At 41.0% G+C, this 12,012-nt stretch overlaps 4 non-coding genes across 4 annotated transcripts; all 4 read left to right on the plus strand.

Annotated features, from left to right (window-relative positions):
- The first annotated feature begins 2,736 nt into the window (after positions 1 to 2,736).
- On the plus strand, positions 2,737 to 2,900 carry LOC123732849 (U1 spliceosomal RNA). The gene has a single exon (XR_006763444.2). It is a non-coding gene; the product is annotated as a U1 spliceosomal RNA (small nuclear RNA).
- A 2,557-nt stretch (positions 2,901 to 5,457) lies between these two features.
- LOC145878694 (U1 spliceosomal RNA) lies at positions 5,458 to 5,621 on the plus strand. Its single transcript, XR_014392243.1, has one exon. It is a non-coding gene; the product is annotated as a U1 spliceosomal RNA (small nuclear RNA).
- A 2,869-nt stretch (positions 5,622 to 8,490) lies between these two features.
- On the plus strand, positions 8,491 to 8,654 carry LOC123732851 (U1 spliceosomal RNA). Its single transcript, XR_006763446.1, has one exon. It is a non-coding gene; the product is annotated as a U1 spliceosomal RNA (small nuclear RNA).
- A 2,900-nt stretch (positions 8,655 to 11,554) lies between these two features.
- LOC123732845 (U1 spliceosomal RNA) lies at positions 11,555 to 11,718 on the plus strand. The gene has a single exon (XR_006763441.2). It is a non-coding gene; the product is annotated as a U1 spliceosomal RNA (small nuclear RNA).
- Positions 11,719 to 12,012: the final 294 nt, after the last annotated feature.

Here is a 12,012-nt window from a genome sequence, read left to right on the forward strand (position 1 = left end):
AACCACAATGTGTGTGATCTGTTATTGTAGCACTGGTGATTATTTATGCCTGTCATGTCCTGATTATGTCAAGGAAAAGGCCTACTTGTGAATGGATCATTTTGCGCCCTCAGATCTAATCTGGATTGAGGTGTTTTATTCGCTAGATAATTAAGTCATTTATAGGACCGTTTGTAATTTAAGACCACAATAAACAGGCTGCCTCACATACGGTCGTGATTGGGAGTCCCATATCATCTGAAATGGAATCGGTCTATATCACCAAGGCTCATCAACTTTGTATATTGTATCCATTACCATTCCACAGATATTTCCCTGGTCAGCTATTACCATGACAACAGACATTTCCCTGGTCAACCGTTACCACGACAACAGACATTTCCCTGGTCAACCATTACCATGACAACATACATTTCCCTGGTCAACCATTACCATGACAACAGACATTTCCCTGGTCAACCATTACCATTCCACAGACATTTCCCTGGTCAACCATTACCATGCCACAGACATTTCCCTGGTCAACTATTACCATGACAACAGACATTTTCCCTGGTTAACTGTTACAATGACAACAGACATTTCCCTGCTCAATCATTTCCATTCCACAGACATTTCCCTGGTCATCCATTACCATGACAACAGACATTTCCCTGGTCAACCATTACAATGCCACAGACATTTCCCTGGTCAGCCATTACCATGACAACAGACATTTCCCTGGTCAACCATTACCATTCCACATACATTTCCCTGGTCAACCATTACCATGACAACAGACATTTCCCTGGTCAACCATTACCATGACAACAGACATTTCCCTGGTCAACCATTACCATTCCACAGACATTTCCCTGGTCAACCATTACAATGCCACAGACATTTCCCTGGTCAACTATTCCACAGACATTTTCCTGGTCCACTTATTTCCTGATGAAGTCAGTCAAAACAGAGAAATTCTTGCCAGTATTTTCCTCTATCTGTTCATAAATTACTTTTTCCAGCATCTTAGACCGCTCACTCAAAATTGATACAGGTCTGTTTTGCTGCCCTTCTTCTGGATAGGGGTCACTCTAGCATTGGCCATATACCACAAACCCCCAGAAGGGCATTATTGATATTAGAAACTGGTTACCAACTAAATTAGAACAGTAAAAATATTTGTTTTTGTCAATCTGCATTCAGGGCTCAAACCACCCAGTTTATAATTTATAATAGATCACCTGTCTGAAAAGTATGAGTTGCAGTAGCCTATTCAATTGGCCCAGCGTTGTCCAGGTTTGGCCGGTGTAGGCCTTCATTGTAAATAAGAATTTGTTTCTTTGGGATAGGTGGGACAGTAGCGTCCCACCTGGCCAACATCCGGTGAAATTGCAGAGCGCGAAAATCAAATTAAATTACTATAAATATTAAACTTTCATGAAATCACAAGTGCAACACATCAAAATAAAGCTTAACTTGTTGTTAATCCAGCCGCCGTGTCAGATTTCAAAAAGGCTTTACGGTGAAAGCAAACCATGCGATTATCTGAGGACAGCGCCCAGCACACAAATGCATAACAAATCATTTTCAATCAGGGAGTTGCGACACGAAAGTCAGAAATAGCGATATAATATATGCCTTACCTTTGAAGATCTTCTGTTGGCACTCCAAAAGGTCCCAGTTACATTACAAATGGTCCTTTTGTTCGATAAAGTCCTTCTTTATATCCATAAAAACTCAGTTTAGCTGGCGCGCTTCATCAATAATCCACTCGGTTTCCTTCCTTCAAAATGCATACAAAATTAATCCCAAACGTTACCAATAAACTTATCCAAACAAGTCAATCAACGTTTATAATCAATCCTTAGGTATCCTAATACGCAAATAAACAATACAATTTAAGACTGAGAATCATTATTGTCTTTACCGGTGAAAAATACCAAAGAACACTCTTAGTCACGCACTTTGAAACACTACAGCCAAAATGGGAGCCACCTAGTAAAACTGCAATTTTTGGCTAATTTAAAAAAAAAACAGCCTGCAACTCTTTCTAACGACTGTTGACATCTAGTGGAAGCCCTAGGAACTGCAATCGGGCACGATTTCGCCCTTTTATAAAAGTGCCAGCCATTGAAATCAGTGGTAGGAGGATTTATTTTGGGGGGGAGGGGGATGGTTTGTCCTCGGGGTTTTGCCTGCCATTTCAGTTCTGTTTTACTCACAGACGTTATTTTAACAGTTTTAGAAACTTTAGAGTGTTTTCCATCCATATCTACCAATGCATATCCTAGCTTCTGGGCCTAAGGAGCAGGCAATTTACTTTGCGCATGCTTTTCATCCGGAAGTCAAAATAATCGCCCCCTATCCCTAGTAGCTACTACTGTGTCTTGTTGTTGTTGATGAAGTAGTAGGCGACTGTTTCTCCTTTATATCTGGGGTCGTATGTGATGAAACTATTCCTACAATGTCTGGAACGGTACAAAACACCAGAAATAGTTGGTGTCTTTCGGTTGGCTGTGTGAGCACGAATGTGATTTCAGCATTTCTACCGTGTTGCATGATGGGAAAAATAGTCACACAGCGATATAATAAAACAAAGTGCATCACTTTTCCACCGCTTTGTCCGCAACTGTATTAGTAAACGTTATTAGACCCTGGTCGATATGATGTGGTATTGTCAGTAGTACAAGTGGTAACCGTTAGACAAACACCTTTGTCCTGGAATGAGTGCCCCTCTACCAACGTGTACAACTCATACTTACCTGGCAAGGGAGACACCGTGATCAAGAAGGCGCTTCACCCAGGGCGAGGCTCAGCCATTGCACTCCGGCTGTGCTGACCCCTGCGAATTTCCCAAATGTGGAAGTCTTGATTGCATAATTTCTGGTAGTGGGGGACTGCGTTCGCGCTCTCCCCTGATCTTGATGTTAAAAATAATGTATAAGCTGGTATTCCGAGTTATAACTCTTTCAGTTCTGTTGACAAAGAGATTTATCATCATTTACATTTTCTTCCTTATCAGATGAATGGTTATAGAATGTAGGATATATTTAAAAGCCAACTAAGGCCTCAGAGATACATTTTGTCTTCTGATAACCACAATGTGTGTGATCTGTTATTGTAGCACTGGTGATTATTTATGCCTGTCATGTCCTGATTATGTCAAGGAAAAGGCCTACTTGTGAATGGATCATTTTGCGCCCTCAGATCTAATCTGGATTGAGGTGTTTTATTCGCTAGATAATTAAGTCATTTATAGGACCGTTTGTAATTTAAGACCACAATAAACAGGCTGCCTCACATACGGTCGTGATTGGGAGTCCCATATCATCTGAAATGGAATCGGTCTATATCACCAAGGCTCATCAACTTTGTATATTGTATCCATTACCATTCCACAGATATTTCCCTGGTCAGCTATTACCATGACAACAGACATTTCCCTGGTCAACCGTTACCACGACAACAGCCATTTCCCTGGTCAACCATTACCATGACAACAGACATTTCCCTGGTCAACCATTACCATGACAACAGACATTTCCCTGGTCAACCATTACCATTCCACAGACATTTCCCTGGTCAACCATTACAATGCCACAGACATTTCCCTGGTCAACTATTCCACAGACATTTTCCTGGTCCACTTATTTCCTGATGAAGTCAGTCAAAACAGAGAAATTCTTGCCAGTATATTCCTCTATCTGTTCATAAATTACTTTTTCCAGCATCTTAGACCGCTCACTCAAAATTGATACAGGTCTGTTTTGCTGCCCTTCTTGTGGATAGGGGTCACTCTATCATTGGCCATATACCACAAACCCCCAGAAGGGCATTATTGATATTAGAAACTGGTTACCAACTAAATTAGAACAGTAAAAATATTTGTTTTTGTCAATCTGCATTCAGGGCTCAAACCACCCAGTTTATAATTTATAATAGATCACCTGTCTGAAAAGTACTACACACTATGAGTTGCAGTAGCCTATTCAATTGGCCCAGCGTTGTCCAGGTTTGGCCGGTGTAGGCCTTCATTGTAAATAAGAATTTGTTTCTTTGGGATAGGTGGGACAGTAGCGTCCCACCTGGCCAACATCCGGTGAAATTGCAGAGCGCGAAATTCAAATTAAATTACTATAAATATTAAACTTTCATGAAATCACAAGTGCAACACATCAAAATAAAGCTTAACTTGTTGTTAATCCAGCCGCCGTGTCAGATTTCAAAAAGGCTTTACGGTGAAAGCAAACCATGCGATTATCTGAGGACAGCGCCCAGCACACAAATGCATAACAAATCATTTTCAACCAGGGAGTTGCGACACGAAAGTCAGAAATAGCGATATAATATATGCCTTACCTTTGAAGATCTTCTGTTGGCACTCCAAAAGGTCCCAGTTACATTACAAATGGTCCTTTTGTTCAATAAAGTCCTTCTTTATATCCATAAAAACTCAGTTTAGCTGGCGCGCTTCATCAATAATCCACTCGGTTTCCTTCCTTCAAAATGCATACAAAATGAATCCCAAACGTTACCAATAAACTTATCCAAACAAGTCAATCAACGTTTATAATCAATCCTTAGGTATCCTAATACGCAAATAAACAATACAATTTAAGACTGAGAATCATTATTGTCTTTACCGGTGAAAAATACCAAAGAACACTCTCAGTCACGCACTTTGAAACACTACAGCCAAAATGGGAGCCACCTAGTAAAACTGCAATTTCTGGCTCATTTAAAAAAAAAAACAGCCTGCAACTCTTTCTAACGACTGTTGACATCTAGTGGAAGCCCTAGGAACTGCAATCGGGCACGATTTCGCCCTTTTATAAAAGTGCCAGCCATTGAAATCAGTGGTAGGAGGATTTCTTTTGGGGGGGAGGGGGATGGTTTGTCCTCGGGGTTTCGCCTGCCATTTCAGTTCTGTTTTACTCACAGACGTTATTTTAACAGTTTTAGAAACTTTAGAGTGTTTTCTATCCATATCTACCAATGCATATCCTAGCTTCTGGGCCTGAGTAGCAGGCAGTTTACTTTGCGCATGCTTTTCATCCGGAAGTCAAAATATCGCCCCCTATCCCTAGTAGCTACTACTGTGTCTTGTTGTTGTTGATGAAGTAGTAGGCGACTGTTTCTCCTTTATATCTGGGGTCGTATGTGATGAAACTATTCCTACAATGTCTGGAACGCTACAAAACACCAGAAATAGTTGGTGTCTTTCGGGTGGCTGTGTGAGCACGAATGTGATTTCAGCATTTCTACCGTGTTGCATGATGGGAAAAATAGTCAGACAGCGATATAATATAATAAAACAAAGTGCATCGCTTTTCCACCGCTTTGTCCGCAACTGTATTAGTAAACGTTATTAGACCCTGGTCGATATGATGTGGTATTGTCAGTAGTACAAGTGGTAACCGTTAGACAAACACCTTTGTCCTGGAATGAGTGCCCCTCTACCAACGTGTACAACTCATACTTACCTGGCAAGGGAGACACTGTGATCAAGAAGGCGGTTCACCCAGGGCGAGGCTCAGCCATTGCACTCTGGCTGTGCTGACCCCTGCGAATTTCCCAAATGTGGAAATCTCGATTGCATAATTTCTGGTAGTGGGGGACTGCGTTCGCTCTCTCCCCTGATCTTGATGTTAAAAATAATGTATAAGCTGGTATTCTGAGTTATAACTCTTTGAGTTCTGTTGACAAAGAGATTTATCATCATTTACATTTTCTTCCTTATCAGATGAATGGTTATAGAATGTAGGATATATTTAAAAGCCAACTAAGGCCTCAGAGATACATTTTGTCTTCTGATAACCACAATGTGTGTGATCTGTTATTGTAGCACTGGTGATTATTTATGCCTGTCATGTCCTGATTATGTCAAGGAAAAGGCTTACTTGTGAATGGATCATTTTGCGCCCTCAGATCTAATCTGGATTGAGGTGTTTTATTCGCTAGATAATTAAGTCATTTATAGGACCGTTTGTAATTTAAGACCACAATAAACAGGCTGCCTCACATACGGTCGTGATTGGGAGTCCCATATCATCTGAAATGGAATCGGTCTATATCACCAAGGCTCATCAACTTTGTATATTGTATCCATTACCATTCCACAGATATTTCCCTGGTCAGCTATTACCATGACAACAGACATTTCCCTGGTCAACCGTTACCATGACAACAGACATTTCCCTGGTCAACCATTACCATGACAACAGACATTTCCCTGGTCAACCATTACCATGACAACAGACATTTCCCTGGTCAACCATTACCATGACAACAGACAATTTCCCTGGTCAACCATTACCATGATAACAGACATTTCCCTGGTCAACCATTACCATGCCACAGACATTTCCCTGGTCAACTATTACCATGACAACAGACATTTCCCTGGTTAACTGTTACCATGACAACAGACATTTCCCTGCTCAATCATTCCCATTCCACAGACATTTCCCTGGTCATCCATTACCATGACAACAGACATTTCCCTGGTCAACCATTACAATGCCACAGACATTTCCCTGGTCAGCCGTTACCACTCCACAGACATTTCCCTGGTCAACCATTACCATTCCACAGACATTTCCCTGGTCAACCATTACAATGCCACAGACATTTCCCTGGTCAACTATTCCACAGACATTTTCCTGGTCCACTTATTTCCTGATGAAGTCAGTCAAAACAGAGAAATTCTTGCCAGTATATTCCTCTATCTGTTCATAAATTACTTTTTCCAGCATCTTAGACCGCTCACTCAAAATTGATACAGGTCTGTTTTGCTGCCCTTCTTGTGGATAGGGGTCACGCTAGCATTGGCCATATACCACAAACCCCCAGAAGGGCATTATTGATATTAGAAACTGGTTACCAACTAAATTAGAACAGTAAAAATATTTGTTTTTGTCAATCTGCATTCAGGGCTCAAACCACCCAGTTTATAATTTATAATAGATCACCTGTCTGAAAAGTACTACACACTATGAGTTGCAGTAGCCTATTCAATTGGCCCAGCGTTGTCCAGGTTTGGCCGGTGTAGGCCTTCATTGTAAATAAGAATTTGTTTCTTTGGGATAGGTGGGACAGTAGCGTCCCACCTGGCCAACATCCGGTGAAATTGCAGAGCGTGAAATTCAAATTAAATTACTATAAATATTAAACATTCATGAAATCACAAGTGCAACACATCAAAATAAAGCTTAACTTGTTGTTAATCCAGCCGCCGTGTCAGATTTCAAAAAGGCTTTACGGTGAAAGCAAACCATGCGATTATCTGAGGACAGCGCCCAGCACACAAATGCATAACAAATCATTTTCAACCAGGGAGTTGCGACACGAAAGTCAGAAATAGCGATATAATATATGCCTTACCTTTGAAGATCTTCTGTTGGCACTCCAAAAGGTCCCAGTTACATTACAAATGGTCCTTTTGTTCGATAAAGTCCTTCTTTATATCCATAAAAACTCAGTTTAGCTGGCGCGCTTCATCAATAATCCACTCGGTTTCCTTCCTTCAAAATGCATACAAAATTAATACCAAACGTTACCAATAAACTTATCCAAACAAGTCAATCAACGTTTATAATCAATCCTTAGGTATCCTAATACGCAAATAAACAATACAATTTAAGACTGAGAATCATTATCGTCTTTACCGCTGAAAAATACCAAAGAACACTCTCAGTCACGCACTTGGAAACACTACAGCCAAAATGGGAGCCACCTAGTAAAACTGCAATTTCTGGCTCATTAAAAAAAAAAACAGCCTGCAACTCTTTCTAACGAGTGTTGACATCTAGTGGAAGCCCTAGGAACTGCAATCGGGCACGATTTCGCCCTTTTATAAAAGTGCCAGCCATTGAAATCAGTGGTAGGAGGATTCCTTTTTAAGGGGAGGGGGATGGTTTGTCCTCGGGGTTTTGCCTGCCATTTCAGTTCTGTTTTACTCACAGACGTTATTTTAACAGTTTTAGAAACTTTAGAGTGTTTTCTATCCATATCTACCAATGCATATCCTAGCTTCAGGGCCTGAGTAGCAGGCAGTTTACTTTGCGCATGCTTTTCATCCAGAAGTCAAAATATCGCCCCCTATCCCTAGTAGCTACTACTGTGTCTTGTTGTTGTTGATGAAGTAGTAGGCGACTGTTTCTCCTTTATATCTGGGGTCGTATGTGATGAAACTATTCCTACAATGTCTGGAACGCTACAAAACGCTACAAAACACCAGAAATAGTTGGTGTCTTTCGGTTGGCTGTGTGAGCACGAATGTGATTTCAGCATTTCTACCGTGTTGCATGATGGGAAAAATAGTCAGACAGCGATATAATATAATAAAACAAAGTGCATCGCTTTTCCACCGCTTTGTCCGCAACTGTATTAGTAAACGTTATTAGACCCTGGTCGATATGATGTGGTATTGTCAGTAGTACAAGTGGTAACCGTTAGACAAACACCTTTGTCCTGGAATGAGTGCCCCTCTACCAACGTGTACAACTCATACTTACCTGGCAAGAGAGACACCGTGATCAAGAAGGCGGTTCACCCAGGGCGAGGCTCAGCCATTGCACTCCGGCTGTGCTGACCCCTGCGAATTTCCCAAATGTGGAAATCTCGATTGCATAATTTCTGGTAGTGGGGGACTGCGTTCGCGCTCTCCCCTGATCTTGATGTTAAAAATAATATATAAGCTGGTATTTCGAGTTATAACTCTTTCAGTTCTGTTGACAAAGAGATTTATCATCATTTACATTTTCTTCCTTATCAGATGAATGGTTATAGAATGTAGGATATATTTAAAAGCCAACTAAGGCCTCAGAGATACATTTTGTCTTCTGATAACCACAATGTGTGTGATCTGTTATTGTAGCACTGGTGATTATTTATGCCTGTCATGTCCTGATTATGTCAAGGAAAAGGCCGACTTGTGAATGGATCATTTTGCGCCCTCAGATCTAATCTGGATTGAGGTGTTTTATTCGCTAGATAATTAAGTCATTTATAGGACCGTTTGTAATTTAAGACCACAATAAACAGGCTGCCTCACATACGGTCGTGATTGGGAGTCCCATATCATCTGAAATGGAATCGGTCTATATCACCAAGGCTCATCAACTTTGTATATTGTATCCATTACCATTCCACAGATATTTCCCTGGTCAGCTATTACCATGACAACAGACATTTCCCTGGTCAACCGTTACCACGACAACAGCCATTTCCCTGGTCAACCATTACCATGACAACAGACATTTCCCTGGTCAACCATTACCATTCCACAGACATTTCCCTGGTCAACCATTACCATGCCACAGACATTTCCCTGGTCAACTATTACCATGACAACAGACATTTCACTGGTCAACTGTTACCATGACAACAGACATTTCCCTGCTCAATCATTCCCATTCCACAGACATTTCCCTGGTCATCCATTACCATGACAACAGACATTTCCCTCGTCAACCATTACAATGCCACAGACATTTCCCTGGTCAGCCATTACCATGACAACAGACATTTCCCTGGTCAACCATTACCATTCCACATACATTTCCCTGGTCAACCATTACCATGACAACAGACATTTCCCTGGTCAACGATTACCATGACAACAGACATTTCCCTGGTCAACCATTACCATTCCACAGACATTTCCCTGGTCAACCATTACAATGCCACAGACATTTCCCTGGTCAACTATTCCACAGACATTTTCCTGGTCCACTTATTTCCTGATGAAGTCAGTCAAAACAGAGAAATTCTTGCCAGTATATTCCTCTATCTGTTCATAAATTACTTTTTCCAGCATCTTAGACCGCTCACTCAAAATTGATACAGGTCTGTTTTGCTGCCCTTCTTGTGGATAGGGGTCACGCTAGCATTGGCCATATACCACAAACCCCCAGAAGGGCATTATTGATATTAGAAACTGGTTACCAACTAAATTAGAACAGTAAAAATATTTGTTTTTGTCAATCTGCATTCAGGGCTCAAACCACCCAGTTTATAATTTATAATAGATCACCTGTCTGAAAAGTACTACATACTATGAGTTGCAGTAGCCTATTCAATTGGCCCAGCGTTGTCCAGGTTTGGCCGGTGTAGGCCTTCATTGTAAATAAGAATTTGTTTCTTTGGGATAGGTGGGACAGTAGCGTCCCACCTGGCCAACATCCGGTGAAATTGCAGAGCGCGAAATTCAAATTAAATTACTATAAATATTAAACATTCATGAAATCACAAGTGCAACACATCAAAATAAAGCCTAACTTGTTGTTAATCCAGCCGCCGTGTCAGATTTCAAAAAGGCTTTACGGTGAAAGCAAACCATGCGATTATCTGAGGACAGCGCCCAGCACACAAATGCATAACAAATCATTTTCAACCAGGGAGTTGCGACACGAAAGTCAGAAATAGCGATATAATATATGCCTTACCTTTGAAGATCTTCTGTTGGCACTCCAAAAGGTCCCAGTTACATTACAAATGGTCCTTTTGTTCGATAAAGTCCTTCTTTATATCCATAAAAACTCAGTTTAGCTGGCGCGCTTCATCAATAATCCACTCGGTTTCCTTCCTTCAAAATGCATACAAAATGAATCCCAAACGTTACCAATAAACTTATCCAAACAAGTCAATCAACGTTTATAATCAATCCTTAGGTATCCTAATGCGCAAATAAACAATACAATTTAAGACTGAGAATCATTATCGTCTTTACCGCTGAAAAATACCAAAGAACACTCTCAGTCACGCACTTGGAAACACTACAGCCAAAATGGGAGCCACCTAGTAAAACTGCAATTTCTGGCTCATTAAAAAAAAAACAGCCTGCAACTCTTTCTAACGAGTGTTGACATCTAGTGGAAGCCCTAGGAACTGCAATCGGGCACGATTTCGCCCTTTTATAAAAGTGCCAGCCATTGAAATCAGTGGTAGGAGGATTCCTTTTTAAGGGGAGGGGGATGGTTTGTCCTCGGGGTTTCGCCTGCCATTTCAGTTCTGTTTTACTCACAGACGTTATTTTAACAGTTTTAGAAACTTTAGAGTGTTTTCTATCCATATCTACCAATGCATATCCTAGCTTCAGGGCCTGAGTAGCAGGCAGTTTACTTTGCGCATGCTTTTCATCCAGAAGTCAAAATATCGCCCCCTATCCCTAGTAGCTACTACTGTGTCTTGTTGTTGTTGATGAAGTAGTAGGCGACTGTTTCTCCTTTATATCTGGGGTCGTATGTGATGAAACTATTCCTACAATGTCTGGAACGCTACAAAACGCTACAAAACACCAGAAATAGTTGGTGTCTTTCGGTTGGCTGTGTGAGCACGAATGTGATTTCAGCATTTCTACCGTGTTGCATGATGGGAAAAATAGTCAGACAGCGATATAATATAATAAAACAAAGTGCATCGCTTTTCCACCGCTTTGTCCGCAACTGTATTAGTAAACGTTATTAGACCCTGGTCGATATGATGTGGTATTGTCAGTAGTACAAGTGGTAACCGTTAGACAAACACCTTTGTCCTGGAATGAGTGCCCCTCTACCAACGTGTACAACTCATACTTACCTGGCAAGAGAGACACCGTGATCAAGAAGGCGGTTCACCCAGGGCGAGGCTCAAACATTGCACTCCGGCTGTGCTGACCCCTGCGAATTACCCAAATGTGGAAATCTTGATTGCATAATTTCTGGTAGTGGGGGACTGCGTTCGCGCTCTCCCCTGAACTTGATGTTAAAAATAATGTATAAGCTGGTATTCTGAGTTATAACTCTTTGAGTTCTGTTGACAAAGAGATTTATCATCATTTACATTTTCTTCCTTATCAGATGAATGGTTATAGAATGTAGGATATATTTAAAAGCCAACTAAGGCCTCAGAGATACATTTTGTCTTCTGATAACCACAATGTGTGTGATCTGTTATTGTAGCACTGGTGATTATTTATGCCTGTCATGTCCTGATTATGTCAAGGAAAAGGCCTACTTGTGAATGGATCATTTTGCGCCCTCAGATCTA

Source organism: Salmo salar, chromosome 04 (assembly GCF_965601325.2).
Source record: "Salmo salar chromosome 04, fSalSal1, whole genome shotgun sequence".
Taxonomy (NCBI): domain Eukaryota; kingdom Metazoa; phylum Chordata; class Actinopteri; order Salmoniformes; family Salmonidae; genus Salmo; species Salmo salar.